Source organism: Schistocerca americana, chromosome 2 (genome assembly GCF_021461395.2).
Source record: "Schistocerca americana isolate TAMUIC-IGC-003095 chromosome 2, iqSchAmer2.1, whole genome shotgun sequence".
NCBI lineage: Eukaryota > Metazoa > Arthropoda > Insecta > Orthoptera > Acrididae > Schistocerca > Schistocerca americana.
In genome coordinates this window covers 784,391,794-784,414,256 of record NC_060120.1, presented here as the reverse complement: position 1 = coordinate 784,414,256, position 22,463 = coordinate 784,391,794, and the positions used below count along the sequence as shown (strand labels likewise).

General features: G+C 44.0%; 1 protein-coding gene across 1 annotated transcript in view; it reads right to left on the bottom strand.

Moving 5' to 3' along the window:
• LOC124595139 overlaps window positions 1-21,312 on the bottom strand; it is a 59,079-nt gene extending 37,767 nt beyond the window's left edge. The window contains exon 1 of the mRNA XM_047133738.1: window positions 21,230-21,312. The gene's annotated coding sequence lies outside the window, so the exon portion shown is untranslated. The remainder of the gene's footprint in view (window positions 1-21,229) is intronic.
• Between the last annotated feature and the right edge of the window lie 1,151 nt (window positions 21,313-22,463).

Sequence of the window (22,463 nt, the reverse complement as noted above, 5' to 3'; positions counted from 1 at the left end):
CAAAAAGTAACAATGCGGACGCGATCGAACAGAGGTATTGACCGTCTAGGCATGGTTGTACTACAGACAACACGAGCCGTGTACCTCCTTCCTGGTGGAATGACTGGAAATGATCCACTGTTGAACCCCCGCCATCTAATAGGCACTTCTGATGAATGGGCACGTTTGGTGACATCTCTGAACAGTCAAAGGGACTGTGTCTGTGATACAATATCCACAGTCAAGATATATCTTCAGGAGTTCTGGAAACTGGGGTGATGCAAAACTTTTTTTGATGTGTGTCTGTACCTTCCTTTAGGATACTAAAGATGCTCGGAAAACTTCAAAGTCGATATTCTGGAGAATTTTTAAGAGTTGCATCGAATGAATTTGACAGTTTGAAATTTCAGTTTTCAACTTCACGCACCTTAATGTAAAAAGTTTCAAAAATGAGATTGCCTTGTGGTCCTTCTGTGAACAAAGCGTATGGACTGAGAGCAGACAAAGGAATGATCAAAGCTGGGCAGCAGCAGACATGGGATTAATGCCAAACGTTACATCAAATCTGGAGAACACGAAGCGAAGGAATTTTGCTACCTTGGAAGCAAAATAACAAATCCAGGACGAAGCGTGGAGAACGGCAAAGAGGGACGGCAAAGAGGGCATTCCTAACTAACAGAAGTCTACAGGTATAAAAAAGTGGCCTCAATTTCAAGAAGAAATTTCTGAGAATGCACAGCATTCTATGGAAGTTAATCGTGGACCGTAGGGAAACTGACAAAGAAGGAAATCGAAGCATTTGATATGTGGTGTTCTCCACTGAATCGCCAAGCAAAAAATTTTATAAGAATGATAGGACATGTGTTAAGAATCGGGAAATCACTACCACGCTACTAGAGATAGCCGCGGAGGGTTACAGAGCCTTACTCTGAGATGGGCAGAAGAAAGGAAATTGTAGTGGGCTACATGAAACCCCTTAGAAGATTGTTGTACACACAGGATGCTACAATAAGATAATGACAAATTGCGAAGAGTTGTAGGGGGTGTCTTGAGGAACAACCTGAGTGTAGGAACCTGTGTCCGGAAACCATCATCCAACGACACTACAGAGTGTCGAAAATACAGGCTTCGTCGTCTTCCATTAGGCCGCTCTTTCGGCAGCATTCGTGACTTTGTATGCTGACGGATCGCACGCGGAAGATACCGCAATGCTGCTTGTTATTCAGTGATCTCTACTGATTGCTACGATCGCGAGCGGAGAAATGGAGCTAGCTTCTGCGTAGACAGTCCTCGTCTCCTACGAATGCAATGTTCCGTGGCTTCAGTTTCCATGTGCAGATTTTTTTGTCCTGTATAACGAAAACCACTGGAGATTTTAGAGGGTTCCAGAAGAAACATAATCTGCGAACAGAGACCCATGTCTGACACCATGATCCATAGAGGCAACAGAGCATCGCATTTGAAGGAGACAAAAACTGTCTTCACAGCAGCTGGCTCATCTCTTTCACTGATTATCGTGGCAACGAGCAGCGATCACTGAATAACAAACAACGTTTGCGAGACTTCCTGCCGTCAGCATACAAAGTCACTTTTGCTGCCAAACGGATGGCCTAATGGCAGGTGCTGTAACTTCGACCCTCTGTAGTGTCGTTGGATGAAGTTTCCGGACTCGGTTTCCTGTGCTCAGATTGTTCCACAGGACATCCTCTACAGCCCATCGCAGTTTATCGGTATCGTTTTGTAACACAGTGTACATTTCTTCAGAACTCGCTATAATGGAAATAGAGGATTCAATACACGGAGACAACGAAAGGTGCAGTGTGTTTAAGAATTTGAGGAGGTTGTGAGGAGCACATTGGGTAATAACACAGTATACACTGAAGGCAATGAAACATTTGATTGACTGATAGGATTGAAATAGAAAAAAAAAATTGTTGCCAATTAGACAACACTGCCTCTTCAACTCTGGGCTCAGATTCTGCTATCTATCTATCAGTAAGCACAAAGCCTCGGATAATAGTGGTTAATGCCTTCCATTTTGTGCAAGTCTCTAGATTTGGCGACTTGCATATCAGTACTTATTAAATCAACTTGTCATTTGGCGTGGCAGAAGTGACTGGTTTACGTCCCAGAAAAATTTCAAGCTGATGAAGAACCTGGAACCTCCTGTGCAGCAGGCAGCGGTGCTAACCGTTAGACCAAAGAGGCCGTCTGGCGTCGAGCAATTAAGTGAAGCTTCCATCCGAAACCGAAGCTTTCGCGCTGTGGTAGGCTGAGACATTGCACTGTTTCGAAAGGGGACGTTCGGGGGAGTTTCCACGGCTGATCGCCGGCGTTGCCAGGGAAACCGTGAAGGCCGCGTGCCGCGGGCGTGTTGCGCAACCGCGCGTGGTCCACTGACCGGCCGCAGAGCAACAGGTAGCCTATAGCCTGGGCTGCAGCTTTCTCCGGCGTGACGTCACACGCGTCGGGGAAGTGCTCGAGCGCCAGCCAGCTCGTCCCGTTTGCAACGGGCCGGTTGCCTGGCAACGGCGTTACGTCATCCCCGATGCGCCGCTCGTGCAGCGGGCTCGTAACTTAAATAAGATCTTTGTACAGTGACGTCACTCAGTGCATAGCGTAGAAAACTAGGCTAAACTAAAGCCTTTGGTACCATCCTTCGGCTTTGAGCATTCGTGTCACAACGAGCCCCAAAACGCAACATAAACATGATTTCAAAACGGCAGTCAGTGACATTACCGACTGCCATAACACGAAAACATCAATATTTAACTAGAATTGTACAAATTCTTAATAATAAATATCGAACTTCCTGGCGGATTAAAACTGTATATCGGACTGGGACTAGAACGTGGGACCTTTGTCTTACGTACCCAAGTGCTCTACCAACTTAATTAGCCAAGTACGACTCATGACCCACTCTCAAAACTCTATTTCCTCCAGTACCTCATCTGTTACCTTCCAAACTTCGCAAAAGTTCTCCTGCATACCTTGTGAGACCAGCACTCCTGGAAGGAAGGATATTGCAGAGACATGACAGAGCCACAGGCTGCGGGATGTTTTCAGAACTAATTTTCGCTCTGCAGTGGAGTGTGTGACGATTTACATCTTCCTGGCAGAGCGAAGCTTGGATAGTTCAGTCAGTAGAGTACTAGTCCGTGAAAGTCTACACTGCCAGGTTCGAGTCCCAGTACGGCAAACAGTTTTAATCTGCAGAATGTTTGAGATCGGCGCACACTCCGATATTTATCCCAGAATGCATTTTCACTCTCCAGCAAAGCTAACGGAACAGCCCGCAAAATTGGTGGTGCTGGCCGGGGAAAAATTAAAATCTATAATAATAACAACCCCAAATAACGATAATAGTGAAACATACAAAACGAAACAACCAAAGAAACACGATGGAATGACTGCTTTCAAAAACGCAAAGCAGACAAAATTAGCGTAAACCATCGGTAACCGGTATCGGAAACATCACTTATATTGAAAGCTCCACTTAAAACGCTGATACTAATGCAGAATGCGAAAAACAGACGGCAGTACAAAAGGTGCTAGCAATTCAGATAGTAAAAAATAACGGTACTTAATAAAACGCAGTGGCCACGTGGGGTAGCCGTGCGGTCATAGGCGCCTTGCCACGGTTCGCGCGGATCCCCCTGTGGGAGGTTCGAGTCCTCCCTCAGGCATGGGTGTGTGTGTTGTCCTTAGCGTAAGTCAGTTGGATTAAGTAGTGGGTAAGCCTAGGGACTGATGACCTTAGCAGCTTGGTCCATAGAACTTACCACCACAAAACGCAGTATCGAAATAATCATTTGATATACATAGCTCAAATGAAAAGGCTAATGCCAATACAGGAAGCCACAAGGCGATAACAATTAACACTGTTAGAAAGCGGGAGAATTAATATAAGCGGTATCGAGAAGATCACTTGTAAAGATCAACTTTCAAAAATCGACAGCAATATTAAAAGCCAGGAAACGGTAGCAGCACAAATAGCCAAAAGGCGAAACCAGTAAGTTCACCCAAAACTCGCGAGATCTATTATAACATAACGTGACAGCGATATTACTTGACCTATAAAGCTCAACTTACAATGATGAAATCAAAACAAAAAACCAAAAGGGGAGAGCAGTACATACAGCCAAAAATCGCGAGGACTATCACAGTATGGTATCGGAATAAAGCAAAGGACTCGCAGGTTAACATTTCTATGACACAAAAATTCCGAGAAATGTCAGAACAGAGTCACAGAAAGCTTTTGTCAATGTTGACTGATTACACTCTTTGAAATTCTGAAGTTGGCAGTGGTAATATACAGAGAGCGAAAGGTAATCTGGTGGAGAAGGAGTTGAGACAGGTTTGTAGCCTATCGCGGATATTGCTCCATTGTACAATGAGCAGATGGTGAAGAAAGGCAAGGAGAAATCTGGAAACGAAATTAAAGATCATGGAGAAGAAATAGAAACTTTGAGGATTACTGATGACTTCGAAATTCTTCCAGTGACGGCTATGAACTGGGAAGATCAAGGGAATGGAAAGGATAATGTACTGAACAAGGTATTGTAAGACGCATGTCAACAAAAGTAAAATAAGGGTACCGGAATGTAGCAGAATTGAATCAGGCGTTGATGAGGGGATTAGACTAGCACTTGACATGTATTCTAATTTCCACAGTCTCTTTTGTCTGAGTTCCAGTACATTAAAGTGTGGGCTACAATCAGGTCTGCTTAATGGTGAAACTGCATTTGGCAATAGCAGATTTTTGTCTGGATTCCTGTACCTGATATTCGGAGCATGGGAAATGGATTGAATAAACTGTCCCACGTAGTTACTGCCACGTTCTCATGATATATGATAAACGCCTGGGACTCTGAGGCCATGATTTCCACATGGTGCAATTATAATTTTCTTGGGCGGCCGAAAGAAAACTCTGCTACTGTCGATCACAACCTCACGAATAACCAAAAAGTCTTGTTTGACGAAACAGGATTGTACACCTCAGTTCAGTCGACTGTGGTTCAGTCATCAAAGAGTCTGTGGAAACTGGAACGCGAAACAACAGCTTTAACAAAGATACCGGCTGCAGACTCAGTAATACGTGGAAGCGGTCACTTGATACCGAGAAACAACTTTTTTCATATCTTTCGTTCCCTACACATGTGGGAATGAAATTCTTCTTCTTTTTGGGTGGGTGTGTGTGGGGGGGGGGGGGGGAGGGGGGGCTGCTGTTGTACAAATTTATTCTTTGCGATCATATGTCTCGGTTCTTGGGTGTGTAATTGCAAATATTTGGGACTGGATTTTTAGTTCCAGTACTCACCTGATGGTCAAGGGAAACCTCCCATAAACATTAATCGGAACCAGGAAATGAACGTACCTTTAGCTTATTTCTGGGTCAATGTTTATGATTATCCGAGAGAAAAATCAAGAATATCAGTGCGTGCGTGTGTGTGTGTGTGTGTGTGTGTGTGTGTGTGTGTGTGTGATTGCAGGAATTAGTTTGCTGGTGGAAAAAATTTCATATAAGAATATCTCACATTATAAAGAATGGTCGGAAAGTCTTGTATGGGTTTTGCAGGGAAGGATGTAAAGAGAAACAATCGTTAAGAAAAATAATTTGATACATAGCGCCGTTTTGGAGTTAATTAGCACTGAAGTTAGCCAATCAGGCGGTTCTGCGTGCAAAATGAAGCAGGCATCCAGGTACCATTAGTGTCAGTTGTAATCATAGCGCAGAGGACAACGCATGGGACTTTTCAGCGTTTGGTTCGGATTCGACCCTTATTACCCTCCTGTGTCGGATTTTTGCATTGCTTTCTTGTTTGGTTTTAGGAAACCAAACGAAGGACACGTTTGGCGGCACCGCTTCTAATGGGCCGCTTGAATTTTCGCGCGCAGTGCTTGATGGGCTAACTTGAATACCAGTTAATTTGGAAGAGACGCAACGTATCAAATTGTTTTCTTAATAATTATTTCTCAGCGTAGTCTAACCTGCAACACCCTTACAAATTTTGTTGACTGTTTGTGACCACCCTCCTCATTTAATTTAATCGTATGGCTAGGGGCCCCTCGTCGGGCAGGCCGTACGCCGGTGCCGGTATTTCAATTTGACGCCACTTCGGCGACCTGCAGTCGACGAGGATGACAGGATGATGATGAGGACAGCACAGCACCCAGTCCCTGGGCGGAGAAAATTCCCCGACCCAGCCGGGAATCGAACCCGGGCCCAGAGGATTGACAATCCGTCACGCTGACGATTCAGCTACCGGGGGCGGACGCCACCCTCTGTATCACGAAGGGAAAGACGCTGCGAGTGACATTTCATCGTTGGCTCCAGTGTAATCGCTCGTAGCAGGGGGACTACTATCTCTGGTATCGGTGTGACTGCGTTACGACTTGGACAGTCGGTCGCTTACCTGAAAAGACGATGATGATTAATGTCGAAAGCTCGGTTTTTCATGGGAAACTTGACAAGATAAGTACACCGAGAACAAATCTGTCGCGTAGCAGTTCGTGGTTGTATTCGAAGAGTCATGTGTGGGAAAAGTAAATATTCAGCATCCGAACGAATGCGGAAAAAAAGCAGTCTACGTTTTAGAATAGTGATTTTTCTCAAATCCGTGCTTATTATTTAAGAATTTCTTCCTCCAGCAGCCACATACACAGTATATAAGGTGCTTGAGAGTGACGGAACAGACATAGGTTAACTTGTGTGACGGATCGGGACTCGAATTCTTAATAATTTTGCACTTCGCGGACAGTGCCCTCAACGGTTCCAGGTTTGAGTCCCAGCCACTTACGCAGGTCTGATTTGCCAGGATACAAAACACAAGCTTATCCGCAGCATGAAAGATTCATTCACATGCGTTCTTTCTCAGCCACTTGAGTGTTTTCGCTGATCGAGATACTCTCGGTATTTATCGGCCCCATGCCACAGTTGTGAAGCACTGTAGGAGACGAAGGACGAATGAAACAGTTAGAAAGCCTTTGAGACGGTCTAATCATTCTGCCACTGTGCTGGTGAACGTGTGAAATCAAAATCTTTACTCCGTTGGGTCGTTATATTTTCACCACAGTTTTCAAGATGTATACTGCACGGCTTGCTAGACCAAAACAAAGTCGCGCCGTGTACAGCTGCTTTCCTCATTCTTAGCTCCGTTGTGCAAGCGAGTGGATTTTCCACTTTTCCAATGTGTTTGTCGCCTAATTACCTTCAGTCACTAACGTTGTCCACCGTAGGAACAACGCTGTACATTCTATTTTAGTCGCAGGCAGAACGAAGGTCACTTGCATTTTGAAGTACGCGGGAAGATCTTAATGTTGTCTTCATGTGTCTATCAACTTAGGAACATCTAAACGTGGTGTGCTCTCAGATGAAAATCTGGAACAAAACCACAGGTTAAAACAACAAAAAACGAAAATACCAAACAACTCTCAGTAGAACTAATGTGTGGAAGACTCAGTTTTGGTGCATTTGTGAGTTCCCGTCTGTAAGACAGATCAAACGCCAAGCAAGTTAATTAGGTCTTAGAATGATAAGACACCGCGAATGCGCAATAGATATGCGTTGGGTACTATTTGACGACATTGTCGTTCCTCTATATCACAGTCGGTAAAGATACACATGTAACTTTTTACATGTCAGATTAGGAGGAGCGGGGTCTATGGAATATCTGCATAGCAGAAGGTGCATCAGGTGTGAGTCTTGTATGTTTGGGCGACGAATTTAGTTCATATGCTCGATCGAGTGGTACATCCACATCTACATCTCTGCTCCACAAGCCACCCTAAGGTGTGTGTCGGAAGGCAGTTTTAATCTGTTGTGGTATTTCTTTTAATCGAGGCTCTTTTTTTGAGTCGTCAGTCTTCTGGCTGGCTTTGAAGCGGCCCGCCACGAATGGCCCTCCTTTGCCGACCCTTTCACTTCAGAGTAGCACTTGCAACCTATGCCCTCAATTATTTGCTGTATGCATTCCAGTCTCTGTATTCCCGTACAGATTTTAGCTTCTGCATCTCCCTCTGGTACCATGTTAGTTATTCCCTGACGACGAAACACAGGTCATATCATTCTGTCCCGTCTTATTGCCATTGTTTTCCCTACGTTCCTCGCCAGTTCTGCGGAGGACATCCTTATTCTTTACCTTATCAGTCCAGCTAGTTTCCAACATTCTTCTGTAGTACCACATCACAAATGCTTCGATTCTCATCTGTTCCCATTTTCCCACAGTCCATGTTTCACTACCATACAATGCTGTGCCCCAAACGTACATCCCCGGAAATTTTTCCTCAAATTAAGGCCTATGCTTGATACTAATAGACTTCCTTTGGCCAGGAATGCAACTTTTTCCAGTGCTACTCTGCTTTTTATGTCTCTCTTGATCAGTCTGTGATGGGTTATTTTGCTGCCCACGTAGCAGAATTCCTTAACGTCATCTGCTTCGTGATCCCCAGTTCTGATGTTAAGTTTGTCGCTGTTCTCATTTCTGCTACATCTCATTACTTTAATCTTTTTTCAATAATGCTCTCAGCCTATATTCTGTACCCATGACACTGTTCATTTCAGAATGAGATTTTCACTCTGCAGCGGAGTGTGCGCTGATATGAAACTTTCCTGGCAGATTAAAACTGTGTGCCCGACCGAGACTCGAACTCGGGACCTTTGCAAAGGTCCCGAGTTCGAGAGTCGATCGGGCACACAGTTTTAATCTGCCAAGAAAGTTTCACTGTTCATTTTATTCAACAGATCCTGTAATTCGTCTTCACTTTCACTGAGAATAACTATGTCATTAGCGAATCTTATTGATATTCTTTCACCCTGAATTTTAATCCTGTACTTGAATCTTGACTAGACCGAACAGTAGGGGCGAAAGACTACATTTCTTGTAATATTTATTCGATTCTATCATTGGCTGTTTGGTACAGCAGCCGGTTTCCATCGTCATGTTAAAAAAACACGGCTGAAAAGTTATTTTATTTGAAACTTTGTAAATAAAAATAACTTTGCAACTGTGGCTGTTCTATTTTTAACAGAAGACTACTTTCCTGTCTCACATATTTTAGTCCGAGCACTCCGTTCTTGGTCTCCCACCCTTATTGTTTCCCCTTGGTTCTTGTAAATATTATGTATCACCCGTCTTTCCCTGCTGCTTACCCCTATTTGTTCCAGAATTTCATACATCTTGCACCATTCTTGCATCGAGTGTTACTCGTAACAAATTTAATGCTATAATTAGTTGGACTGGATGACAGCGGATTGTGAGGTAGAAGCATCGCGGACGGAATGCTCCTATAACTATACTCGGGCTTCTTGCTGATTTTGAGAGGGAGCAAGGTGTTATTTTCTATAATTATATCCCGTATATCCTGGTTTTTTAAGGGTTGATGGATAACTGCAACTGGTCATATCATGAACTTACGTTGTTGAGAACGAGCAGGGAGGGAATGCTCACGTAGTGGTTTCCTATAATTACATCTCAGCGGGGATGATGGATTGGTGCGACTGGTCATACCAAGAGGTGAGCTGACTGAGAGGAGCTAGAGGGATAGCTGCGCTGAGTTCAGTGCGCACAGCGCGGTACAAAGACAACCACGATGTCCATTGACAAGTGAAGGGACAGTGATGAAATGTGCGGGATGATCCGCAGAGATTCTGATTCAGTGGCGTAACGGACGCTGTAACAGGGCGTCGATTTCAACACTTCGCGTTCCAGTACGCCACACGTACTGTTTCTCAAGTCTCATGGAGTCCTGCCGGCGTCTGATTTATTTCCTCGTCGGTTCGACAGCCACCGGCTGAAAGCAACACCGCTCGCTTATCGTACATGGAGGAATCCGTGGAATTGTTAGTTCCACTCTCTGAACTGCAACTGATCCGGAAACCACGTGGCAAATACAGGTTGTTGCAGCGTGACAGAGCGAATTTCGAAAGCGTGCATAAGCGGCAAGTGGCAACAGCCGTGGGATGGCGTCAGATCACGTGGTCACTCTCGCCAACGGAGATATTTTGTCCAAGTGTCACAAGAAAAGGACTACTGGCATGCAGTACAACTGGGGTAGAGCCGGGTTCGTGCGATGGAAGAGATGGCACAACAATATGGTGGAGGAACTTCTGCAACACCACTTTTTGCCACGTACGGATGCCTTCTCCAGTTTGTTACGCAGCACGATAACACATTACACTGCAGCTTGTCACACGTAAAAATCTTTACGTCACGGATTGATTTCCTTCGTCATCAAGGTCCTCGAACAGTGACGTAACTAGGATAGGAAAGATGCTGGCCTGTGCCCCGTGCGTCGTTTCCGTGGGGGCGTAGTCTTGTGACGGACGGAAAAAGCTAAGAAAGCTAAAGAGAAGTAGAAAATGGAGAGCAGAAAAGATAGAAGAAGAAGTGACGGAGTAGTTGTGGTGGGGTGGTGATGGTGGTGGTGGTGGAAGTAGTAATAGTACTATAACAAAAAGAAGAAGAAGAAAAAGAAGAAGGGACTGGGTTGAGGGTCACTAAAATGGAAAGAGGGAGGAGTTTTATGGAAGGAAATTATAAGGAGATTCACAACTAGACTATGTTGAGCAACAGTTCCGTAAGATCTAATGCTCCCTGGTACAAATACGCTTGTTTCCTGGTTTCGGAGCTACCCTCATTATGCAAAGTGAGCCAATGCAGAGAAAATGCAAGGAATATATTTTGCATTTATTGTTTTGTTTGTTACGGCTCTGTACTGGTCGGAAAAGAAACTGTGGAAAACAAATCCTGGTACTGTTGTTGGCAACGCGACTTTGGACTCTCTTTGTTGCAAGCTTTGAATTGTATTACACCAAAATTTGCGGTTAAAAGTGTATCTTTTACTTAATTGTAATGTCTTGGTCTTAATAAATAATTTGGCTAAGCGGCGACCGTGATTCAAAACCGAAATAGGGAGATGTCGGCAGAGCGTTGGATGGATGAATGGTGGGGTGGGGGGGGGTGGGGGGGGGGGAAGGAGTGTGCAAATTACTCTACTGCCCTTGAAATACACTCTATCTCCGCCTACACTATGCAGGTTATCCCAAGACCTTAGGGTCAAAATTAATGAAATGGTGAAGCATCCTCAATTATTGTCTGATAATCTGAATATTCTGTTTTTTTTTATTGTGGTTGTTGTTGTTGTGGTCTTTCGTCCGAAGATTGGTTAGACGCAGCTCTCAACGTTAGTCTACCAAATATCAACCTCTCCATCTCAGAGTAGCACTTGAAGACGTAGGGTGTAAGGATGTATTCCGGTCTCTGTATTCGTTTACAGTTTTTTTTACCCTCTACATCTCCCTCTAGCACCATGGACGTTATTCCCTGATGACTTAACACGTGTCCTATATTGCTGACCCCTCCTTTTTGTCAATGTTTTCCACGTACTTGAGTCCTCGTCGATTCTGCCCAGAACACATTTCTTACCTTATCGGTCCATCTACCTTTCAGCATACGTCTATCGCACCACATCTAAACGCTTCAGTTCTCTTCTTTTCAGCTTCCTTCACAGTGTTGATTCACTTACTTTCGCTCCAGACTTACATTTTCAGAAACATCTTCCTCAGATTAAGACCAATGTTTAACACTGGTAGACTGCTTCTGGGCAAGAATGCCTTGATTGGTTGTCCTAAACTACTTTTTATATCCTCCTTGCTTCGTCCGTCAACCTTTGTTTTGCTTCCAAGTTGGTAGAGCTTCTCCACTTCGTCAATTATGTGATCCGTTCCCAAGGAATGTATAGAGGATGATTCCGTGACGATGTTACAGACTTTCAGGGATGATGGAGAAAGGTAAATGTATCAGTTTGAAATAACGTACCCTGGTCCGGAAGCGAACGAGACGAAATTTGTAAGCGAAAACCGTTCTGATACCTCTGACAGTGGAATAGATGTACCGGTACAATTGTTACTGGGGTTGTAGGGTTGGCAACTTTCAGAGGTGGTAGTACGGACCAAAACAAGAAAAAAATATTTTTGAAAACATGGGCTCAAAAATGCACACCTTAAGAGAGCTTTGAGCACTTGCTCATCTTAATAATTGGCAACCAATGCTGTACAATGGCAATAAAGTCATGAGATGTTCAATTGACTCTTTAATTAGAACGTGTTACGCGTTTCGGCGTTACACCCATCTTCAGACATCATAAATTTCAACTCCTTCCTAACCAACCAGGCGTACAGCCTTGACAACTCAAAGAAAGTGTCGAACAACATATGACTGCGACACGAGCAGTCTTGAAGCTCTGCTTGAAGGAGTTGAAGTTTGTCATGTCTGAAGATGGGTGTAATCCCGGAACGCGTAACATGTTCTAATAAATGAGTTAATTGAACATCTCATGACTTTATTGCGATTGTATAACACTGACTGCCAATTATTAACATAAAAATGATCGCAGGCCTCAGACGGGATTTTATGTCCTGTATATCACACTTGTTCATCTTCGCTACTGTGAAACACTTCTCTCCTATTGAAAAAAGTGCCCACAGCTCTTAAGGTAGGCATTTTAGAGCCCACATTTACTGGAAGTTTCTTTCTTGTTTTGGTACATACTACCTCCTCCAAAAATATGGAAAGCTAAGAGGTTGCTGAAGAAGGGATGTGTTTCACAGTATCGAAGATGAACGAATAAGGGATGCATTTTTGAGCCAATGTTTACTAGACATTTAATCGTTGTTTTTGTCCATACTGCCACCTCTGAATGTTGCCTACTCTACAATCTGAGCAACAACAGTACCGGTACGTGTAATGCACTGTCAAAGGTATCAAAGCGATTTTCGCTTCTAATTTTCGAGCCAGTGGTTTCCGGATGAGGGTCCCTTAACTCAAATTGATAAATTTATCGTTATCCATCATTCCTGAAAGTATTTAACATAATCACGGTATCATACTAATTCGATCGTGAACATGCATGGAAGCATAAAGAATGGAGAAAATGTAGAAGGAAATTAATTTGGGCAATGCGACGTGCTCCATACGCGTACCATTAAACTTGTAATCGGATGTATTGTATTGTATTGTATTGTATTGTATTGTATGTTAACCGAGGACCTAGGAACGACGGAGAGGCTCCGTCCCCGCCGCAGCCGCAGTGGTCCACTTCACCCCTCCGCCGCCCCACACCGAACCCAGGGTTATTGTGCGGTTCGGCCCCCGGTGGACACCCCCCCCCTCCCCCCCACCCAAGGAACGTCTCACACCAGACGAGTGTGACCCCTCTGTTTGCGTGGTAGAGTAATGGTGGTGTACGCGTACGTGGAGAACTTGTTTGTGCAGCAATCGCCGACATAGTGTAACTGAGGCGGAATAAGGGGCACCAGCCCGCATTCGCCGAGGCAGATGGAAAACCACCTAAAACCATCCACACCTTGCCGGTTCACCGGACCTCGACACAAATCCGCCGGGCGTGTTCGTGCCAGGGACCAGGCGCTCTTTCCCAGTCCGGAAAGCCGTGCGTTAGACTGCACGGCCAACCGGGCAGGCTATAATCGAATGTTCTTGTAGACATTGTCTTGATTGTCCAACCCATGAGTCCCAGAATGGGTGAGATTGGCGTGGTGGCATACAACTATGTGACGATGTAACTTTTAAATCACTGCTGCAGATCGTGACGATTGCGGCGTATGTTTCGACCTGGCAGGCGACCAGGCGTAGGGAGCAACGTGGCGCTCTGGTTGCCACTGTGCCAGCTGCTCGGGCGTCAGGTCGGGATGGCAGGCCGGCACTCCTGCGAAGGTCGTCCGCGGGACACTTTCGACAGCGCCCGCAGGTCGGACGCCAGTGCGGCGCCGCCACAGGGCGAACCTGCGCTCCTGACGCAACGCCGCTCGCCGCACTTGCGAAACGCGACGCACTGGCACGCACCGACACCCGTGATCCTCTGCCGTGTTCCAGTGAACCGCGAAACTGCGCGAACCTTTCCTGGCACCCCAGTCACTGGCAGCGGCCGTATCCGGATGATCACGAGAATCCACCACATGGACAGTCAATGCACGCTACGCTACGCCTGCAAAACTCACTTCTAAGCTGTTGGCACACAATAACCCGCAAGAGACATCGCCTCTAGCGTTGGCAATGGTCGCAACTCAGCGACGGAAAAGAGTCCGTAAGTTTCTTCAGGTACGCCACATTCAACCGAAGCCCCTCACTGATGATTAGACACCGTTGAGCTACCGAATTGTGAGGATGATTGTGAAGATGAAGACTGTTACCTTTAACTCACTGTTCAAAACAGCCCCAGACGTGTTCAGTGGGATTAGCGGGTCAGTAGAACTGCAATAGGACACTTGAACTTAAAATATGGAACATACGCGTGTAGTCATGTGAACATGAATGTTATCATATTGGAAGATGAGAATGTCCACAGGTTATTCATCATGAAGATGTAGAAGAATGGGCACCGAGAATGTTAAAATAAATATTATTTATGCTAACCTAAATGAGTGAGCCCAAGTCTCTTTTTCCTGTTGCCTGTTTACAGCTGTCACCACATACCACACAGTTGTCACCATCGGTTTCTATCAATTCTCTCCCGTATGCTTCTATTTCTCTTTTTCTTACAGCCTCCTTAACCTCCTCGTCCCTGAGATGCTACATCGAGATCTTCCTTGGCCATCTGCCATTCGCATTATATGCCTACGACAGATGAGTTGCCGGTGTTCCATTTTATGTGTGATGCTTTGGAAAAACGATTTTCCGTTGCCGGAGAAGATGACTGACATATCGTATTATTTTTTATTTTTGACTCATTTACTTTTTATGATACAATCATAACCGGTATCGGCCTGCAAATGCCAACTTCACATGCTGCAACTGAGAACAGAAATCCTTAAATTAAGACATGAAACAAGTGTAATTATTTTCACCAGATCTACTTGTGAGTTTAGTAATGTGCTATTACAATGCATATGGTTCGTACCTATGGGCGGCATTTGATGCTTTCTTGAGTCTGGGTCATTTCTCTAATCACTGTACTTTTCACATGCTCTCGCCTAGTTAGTGTACACGATCTTCTGCGATATTTCATTTCTACAACTCTCAGTTTTATTTTTTACAGTAAGCTGCCAGAACTAGTATCCACATGTAGTTATAGATTCTACATTACTTCTACGGAGCATCTTCTTTACTTTCCAACTTATCTTAGAAGAACGTAATAGAGGGTTTAGCTTCTGGAGTGCTGCTTTCTCATGGCCTACGCGCTGCTGTATTTCTCATTTACTTCTTTCGCCTTCCTATAGGACGTTACCCAAATACTTAAAATTTTTAATTACTTTTGAATACATTATGGGAGTATCAGTGATCAATGAGTTACAAATATTTACTATTAAAAACAGTCTTGATCACGATTAATAAATTTTATTTATTAATAAATCGTGATCAAGTCTGTTTTTAATAGTAAATGTTTAAAATTTTTACATGCCTTGATGTGCTGGCCTTCAACTATTACGTTTCGTACATTTTCTCCACTGCATAGGCATTCACTCTCTTTAAAATTCACTTTCAATCTCCACTTATCATATTCTTCTAATAATTTACTTAGCATAAAGCAAATATCATCCTCTTCACTGACCGCCACTACCTGATCATCTGCGAAGAAGTAGGCGTACAAAAATGTGTCCTTTGTTTTCCGAATGCATTCCCCCACATTTACTGCTCCACAACTCTAAGGCTTTCTGCGTGTGTACTTTAAACATTGTAGGAGACAAGCAGCATCCCTTTTTTAATCCCCTTGTAATTTTATTCCCCTCTTTGGTTATACACACTGCAAACTTGAATAGGTGGCATGAACTTCTCGCATATGTCTTTTCAAGCTCACTCCCCATCCGCACGATTTCAGTTTTATCAGCTGCAATGTGTCATACGCCTTCTCGAAATTTATGAACACTAAATGGCTACTCAGGATCCAGAGCATGGTACGAAAACTCACCCAAAACTTTACAGAATAGCCTCTTGCCGGATCAACATCCTCCTCGATGGGTCAAACGTCTATGTGGAAAGAGAAAAAAAATTGGGACTTGTCGGATATTAAGCGCCACCTGTAAGCTACTGTTAAGTATCTGTGTTGTTTGCCCCATCCAAGGCGTGATTCTGTATGTGCCGTTCAGCAGTGCCGTTTTGTGAGATATCCGTCTCCAAATGCCCATTGTATGCACAGCTTTGCAACATGTGCTCGGAAACTGGTTGAAATGGACCAGCATTCACTGACTGCAGCAATTCCTGTCAGGTCCTATGAGAGCCTGTCCCTCGTAAAACGTGGAAAATGTTATTTTACCTTCAGGGTGCTTTTAAACGCACATTTGTTTGTGTTTAGTTGATGACAGATTTTCCCACCTGTTCAAGGTATGCTAAGTATTTTTTTCCTCCATTGATACTTCATGGTGTCGCAACTGACACAATTTTCCCTCCCTTCCATTTCCGCCGTTTCTGTACACATTCAACTGCGGATTTTGTCTTGACACACTCACGGATTGTACGTAAGATTATATTTGATGTATTACGTGCTCACGTATGTAAGGTTGATATAATTTCATTTTTTGTTCATGCACTTTTAAGAAATTCAAACGGTCTTTGCGCTTGTGTAGCTTTATTATATTTAGTTGTCCAGCCTTTCCATCATCCCTTGCACATAACACGTGTATTATCAGTGTACTTTTGTTCTGAATGTGGTCTGTGCATACTTCTAATTTTGAATCCTCCGTTAATTAGGTTTATTTATGTTTTATGTCACGGCAACTGTTAAGTAATTGATCTATTTAATGTTTCGTCTCTCCATGTTTAAAATACGAACCCAGTGCCGGTACAACCCAATCAGCTAACGGTATGTATTCGTAACTTGTAACGGCGTGTTGCTATCATCTGAGAGCCTGTGTAAGTTACCACTTGATATTGTTGTATTAAGTTCATTTCTGGCATATAAAAATCTGAAATAGATTTACAATTAAAGTGTCATCTGCAATTTGAGCTTATATGATAATAGTAATATTTTTCTTTGACGGATATTCTGATGATGGGCCTTGCCCCAAACAAGTCAACGAAGTATTTATAACCAGTAGGTTCTTGGCATTTACTGCACTGATGAAGTAGACGAGCAATACGCAAATTAAAATGTTACAGGGGAGCTTAAGGCTGTTGTTACTGTTGTGTTACTTTCCAAACCTCAAGAGAAATTCTCTACCGAGCACGCTTGTTTAAGGATTTGTGACCATGTATGCCTTCGATGAAGGCTCTGCCAAATTAACAACACGCCTCGAAACAAATCGGAATCTTAGGCTCATATGGAGAACAGATACCAATGATACGATTCGCATATGTTCATAGTCTCTATAGTTCAAAGTGTGGAAGGCTAAAGAAACTGACCACTGACCATATATACACAAATTGAGCACTGTGTGTGTGTGTGTGTGTGTGTGTGTGTGTGTGTGTGTGTGTGTGTGTGTGTGTCTGTGTGTGTTTTTTTCAGCATAGGTCTAGAACGCGTAGAATGATTTCACCCAGTAGCTTCAAACGTATATGATTTAATGCCTGGGGAAAATAGTGTTGAGGTAAAACATCCGTAGCACCCTCAGACGTGGGGTGCAGGTGTAAAGGGAGTGACATAAAAATAATCGAAAACGAATGATATTCGTATGGATCAATAGTTGTCGGGGCTCTGGGTTGGTTAGTAACAGTCCAGCTGACAAAAAAAGAGGTTCAAATGGCTCTGAGCAGTATGGGACTCAACTTCTGAGGTCATCAGTCCCCCTAGAACTTAGAACTACTTAAACCTAACTAACCCAATGACACCACACACATCCATGCCCACGGCAGGATTCGAACCTGCGACCGTAGCGGTCGTACGGTTCCAGACTGTAGCACCTAGAACCGCTCAGCCACTCCGGCCGTCTCCAGTTGACATTGGATATTTAGATGTGAGGTTAAGTTTGTTTTTAGTCCTGATGCAATTTAGCTGCTAGTGGTGAGGGTACGTTTGTTTTTCCTGTCAGATAAATAAGCAATCGGGCAACACTGGGTAATCAGAAAAATAGCGGACTTAGAGCAAAACCCTGAGGCATTCTGAAATCTGTAAATTGCAGCACTCCAGTCAGATTTCATACTGGTTGACATTGTGAGAACAACTTCTGCTTCATATTTAATTTACTGTTATAATAATGCTGCAACATATGTAAAGATAATACAGTCAAAAGGTTTCGTTTAATCAAAGAAGATACCTACTGCCCCAACTTATAAATAAATAAGCCCCATGAGTGCCTCACAGACAAAATATACAAATATACTGAAATCGGCAACAAATCATTCGTATCGCTGTACAATAAAAAATAATGTGGGTCTATTGAGGCTCAAAATGAGTAATACAAGTTGAACTCAATGGCTAGCGTACTGATGGGACCTAGAAAATGTTACAATGCACGTATTGCTTCCCTCTTATGGTTCTAGCGTTCAGCTCACACTGTGTTGCTGCAAGGAGCTCATTTCTCGTCCACGACGGCCGAGAGCGCGTGCAGTCTGTCACTTCCGCAGACGCAGCTCTGTCACCTGAGAATTTCGTAGGCCTAGGAAAGGCAGAGAAAAAAATCTGTTGCAGACCGTGAGGCTTTCGTGGGCCATTCAGTCGTCAGAATCTTGCGGTGAAATGTGACTGAAATCATTTACAGCTCTCTTACAAATCTTGTTTCTCGTAGTGGGTTGTGTACGTATAGCGCTACAGACGGGGCCTCGGCTCTTCCTCTAGCGGTTCGACTTAACAAGTGTATGCACAAGAAGCTACAGCGGCTGGTGTGCTCCTTTTGTACGGAGCTGTTCCCGACCGCAACGGGCGTTGTTTCTGAGGTAGCTAACACACTGACATTAACCGCGGCCAACAGAAGAATTAAGCAGTATTATCAATATCGTATTTAAAAATTTTCAATATGCAGAATCACAAAATAATTACTGTCTAAAATATTATCCATTACATGATAAAAAACCTTGCAAAACCTAAAATCACTACCAAGTAGCAACTAGCAGTTACATTGTGGCTCCCATTGTAGCCATTTAATTAAGCCAGAATTCGTTACACTTCAATGACTCTGAAAGTGAACTTACAACAAAATAGTACACAGGGTGTCACAGGAGGGATGGACAATAATCAGGGACTTCAATGTGGGCTGTAAAATCGATATACCTCGAAACTGTGAAACAAATTTCTACTGTAAACTCTTTGTTTTCTATATTTTATAAGGTGGAAGTACGGACTAAAACAAGAAAAAAATTACAGTAAACATGGGCCTTATAACGCATACTGTAAGAGCTATGAGCATTTGTTTATCTTCGCAAATGCCAAACAAATGTTTCTGCTGAACAAGTGCTCACAGCTCTTAAGGTATGCATTTTAGAGCCAATATATGCTAGACTCTTTTGCTTTGAATGATCATTCCTGTTATATCCATGGATACTGACGATAGATCCCGAAACCCTGTGTGTTCTTGAAAGCAGTTTTGTAGCTTCTGGAGGTTGTGCAGTGGGCAGGATAATGGACTCGCCTGAGGTGGTATGAAAACCCACTATGGACATCCTGATTACATGCCAAACCGTGTCGTACCTCTGCTTTTCCTGCCTCCAACGTAGCAATGAGTCATATCGATATCTGAATATTACATATATTTTGCCACATACAATAAAGTCGGGCGAAGGTTCACATTTATTCTCCGTGCGTTCTTTTGTCTTCCTTTCTTCGAAGATGGAGACATTGCCGGAGAAGTTAGCTGTAATTCGTCACTCAAAGCATAGAGACGCTCTTTTTATGTGGTCCTCCATTATTAGATTATCCCCAATCACAAGAATGCAAATGGAAGATGCAGCGTATTTAGTAATGCTCGAGGAGAAGAAATGTATTTAAGGCCAAGTGCATCCTCGAAACAATGTTATGAACCTACGAAAATAAAAACAGTCAGGTAATTTGTAAAGTTATAATTTGTTTTCTGTGTGTTACCAATGAAAAATAATTTTATCTTCCCTGAGCTATCTTCACACAGGACCAACGAAGTTCAAATGGCTATAAGCACTATAGGACTTAACATCTGAGGTCATCAGTCCCCTAGACTTAGAACTACTTAGACCCAACTAACCTAAGGACATCACAACACACATCCATGCCCGAGGCAGGATTCGAACCTGCGACCGTAGCAGCAGCGCGGTTCCGGACTGAAGCGCCTAGAACCGCTCGGTCACAGCGGCCAGCACCAACGAAGTATTTTATTGTTATGGTATATATATATAATTAAAAAAATATTACTAACTGTTCATACGAAAGACTTAATGCAGCAAAAGGAAAAGACTGAAAGAAAGAAATAGTATAACCTATTAAAGCAAAAGCTTGGATGACTCCTTTGAAGAAAATTTCGGTGTGCTATTTGAGCTTTGATGACGGCATCGACCCTAAATGTTGCAATTCAGTAACTAAATTCGATGAGAATCTCATCCATTCATAATTATTCTCTATATCAAGTGATGTGTTACTAAAGGGTGGCGTGTGGATTGAACTTTCCTAATATGGTTGGCGTGTGTTATTACAGTCAGTTTGTATTACGTTACACACACACACACACACACACACACACACACACACACACACACAAAATAGTCAAAACTAACACTATCCGGAACAATCTTAAGAGAGTAGCGATTCAAAAGCCCAGGTAATTGTTCAACCCCTATTGAACAAAATTAAAAAAAAAAACCTTTATAATTTTCAACTTTTGCTAAAAATCTGTAGTCACATGGAAAAAATTGATACGTTTGTCTAGTATTAGAAGCCTCTTCCGTAATTATGGGAATTTAGAAATTATCTTTTAGTGCTACTAAGGGAGCTCTAAGTAGCCATTTTCTTCCGGTTCGACCCGTCGCAAGTCAGTAAACAGAATGGAGTCATTCTGATAAATTTTCAACACGTAAGCAGCAACACGAAAGAGAACACGTGTATTCATTTTTTCCGACACGAAACAGCAACAATTCATGCATGACTGTCAAAACTTGCTCTCAGATCTAACTTCACGCTATTTTCCCCACCGTGCCGCCTCTGTTCAGCGGTACCGGTTACTGCTCTCAGTTTCGTCTCGTTACGGTATAGCGGAAGTGTGTGGAGCGTTAGCAAGACAATACAGTCTTACGGTGGAATACATGCATCCACGGCAACGGCGCGAAGCCTTCTGGCAGTCCCCGAGCCGGCTACCGCGTGCCGGCGGAGTGCGCGCATGCGCACTGGTGGCTGCACCTACCTGTTGTGGGTGCGGGTGCTGTTGCAGCGGGAGACTGGCCACAGTATCCGTCCGCTACCTTGCGTCGTGGTCTGCCGGCGGAGCTGCGCCGACTGAGCTCTCGCCTCTGCGGAGGGTAGCCTTTGAGGGCCCGACGGCCGGGTCTGCGTCACGGAGCGCCGGCCAGGGGCTTCCCGCGTTCCTGGCCCCCGCGGACGTTGGCGTCAGCGGCCCTCCCCACCAAACCCTACCTGACCGAAGGGGCTCCGAGACTGGGTACAGCACGTTGCCGCCGGACAAGAACGGACAGGGGAGCATGTGACTCGCGAGGACGTCGTTATGACGTCTCGACAGGAATGCGTTGCGACGGGCGGACACGAACTGCGCAACTCAGAAAATATCGCTAAAGGGTCCGCTAATCCCTCTACACAAAATTCGAAACTTGCACTTCAGTTAAACGAACATATAGGCCTATATGAACATTATCTCATAAAATTGTATCCAGACACCTATCAGTCAACTTTTCATTGGGTGCGTCTACTTTTGCCTTTCTGTCGTGTTAAGCTCTACTGGGTCATTTTTAATTAGGTGTCTGAATACCTGTGGAGGAATGGTGGTCCATTCTTCCTCAAGAGCTTGTAACACAGGAGATAGCGATGTGGGGCGGTGGGGTATGGGGAGACGTCGACTTTCTAATTCCAAAGGAGTTCCACTGCATTCAGGTCTGGACTATGGGCAAAACAGTCATTCCAGGAATGTTACTGTCAACAAACCATTCCCTGACAGATACTGTTTTATGACACGGTATATTGCCATGCCGATACTAATGGTCAATGTCTCCGAACTGTTCCTACGCTGTGTGCAGAATACAGAGCTGCAAAATGTGTTCACATCGTCCCACATATATCGTTTTCTTAATCGTGAGGATGGGACAATAACTTAACGACGATAAACATCCCCATATGGTAACATCACCTACTCCATACTTCACTGCCGGCAGGTGTGACCGAGCGGTTCTAGGCGCTACAGTCCGGAAACGCGCGACCGCTACGGTCGTAGGTTCGAATCCTGCCTCGGGCATGGATGTGTGTGATGTCCTTAGGTTAGTTAGGTTTAAGTAGTTCTACGTTCTAGGCGACTGATGACCTTAGAAGTTAAGTCCCATAGTGTTCAGAGCCATTTGAACCATCTGATGACACAGTAATCTTCTCCAGACATTCGCCAAATCCAACACTTCGATCGAATTACCACAGAT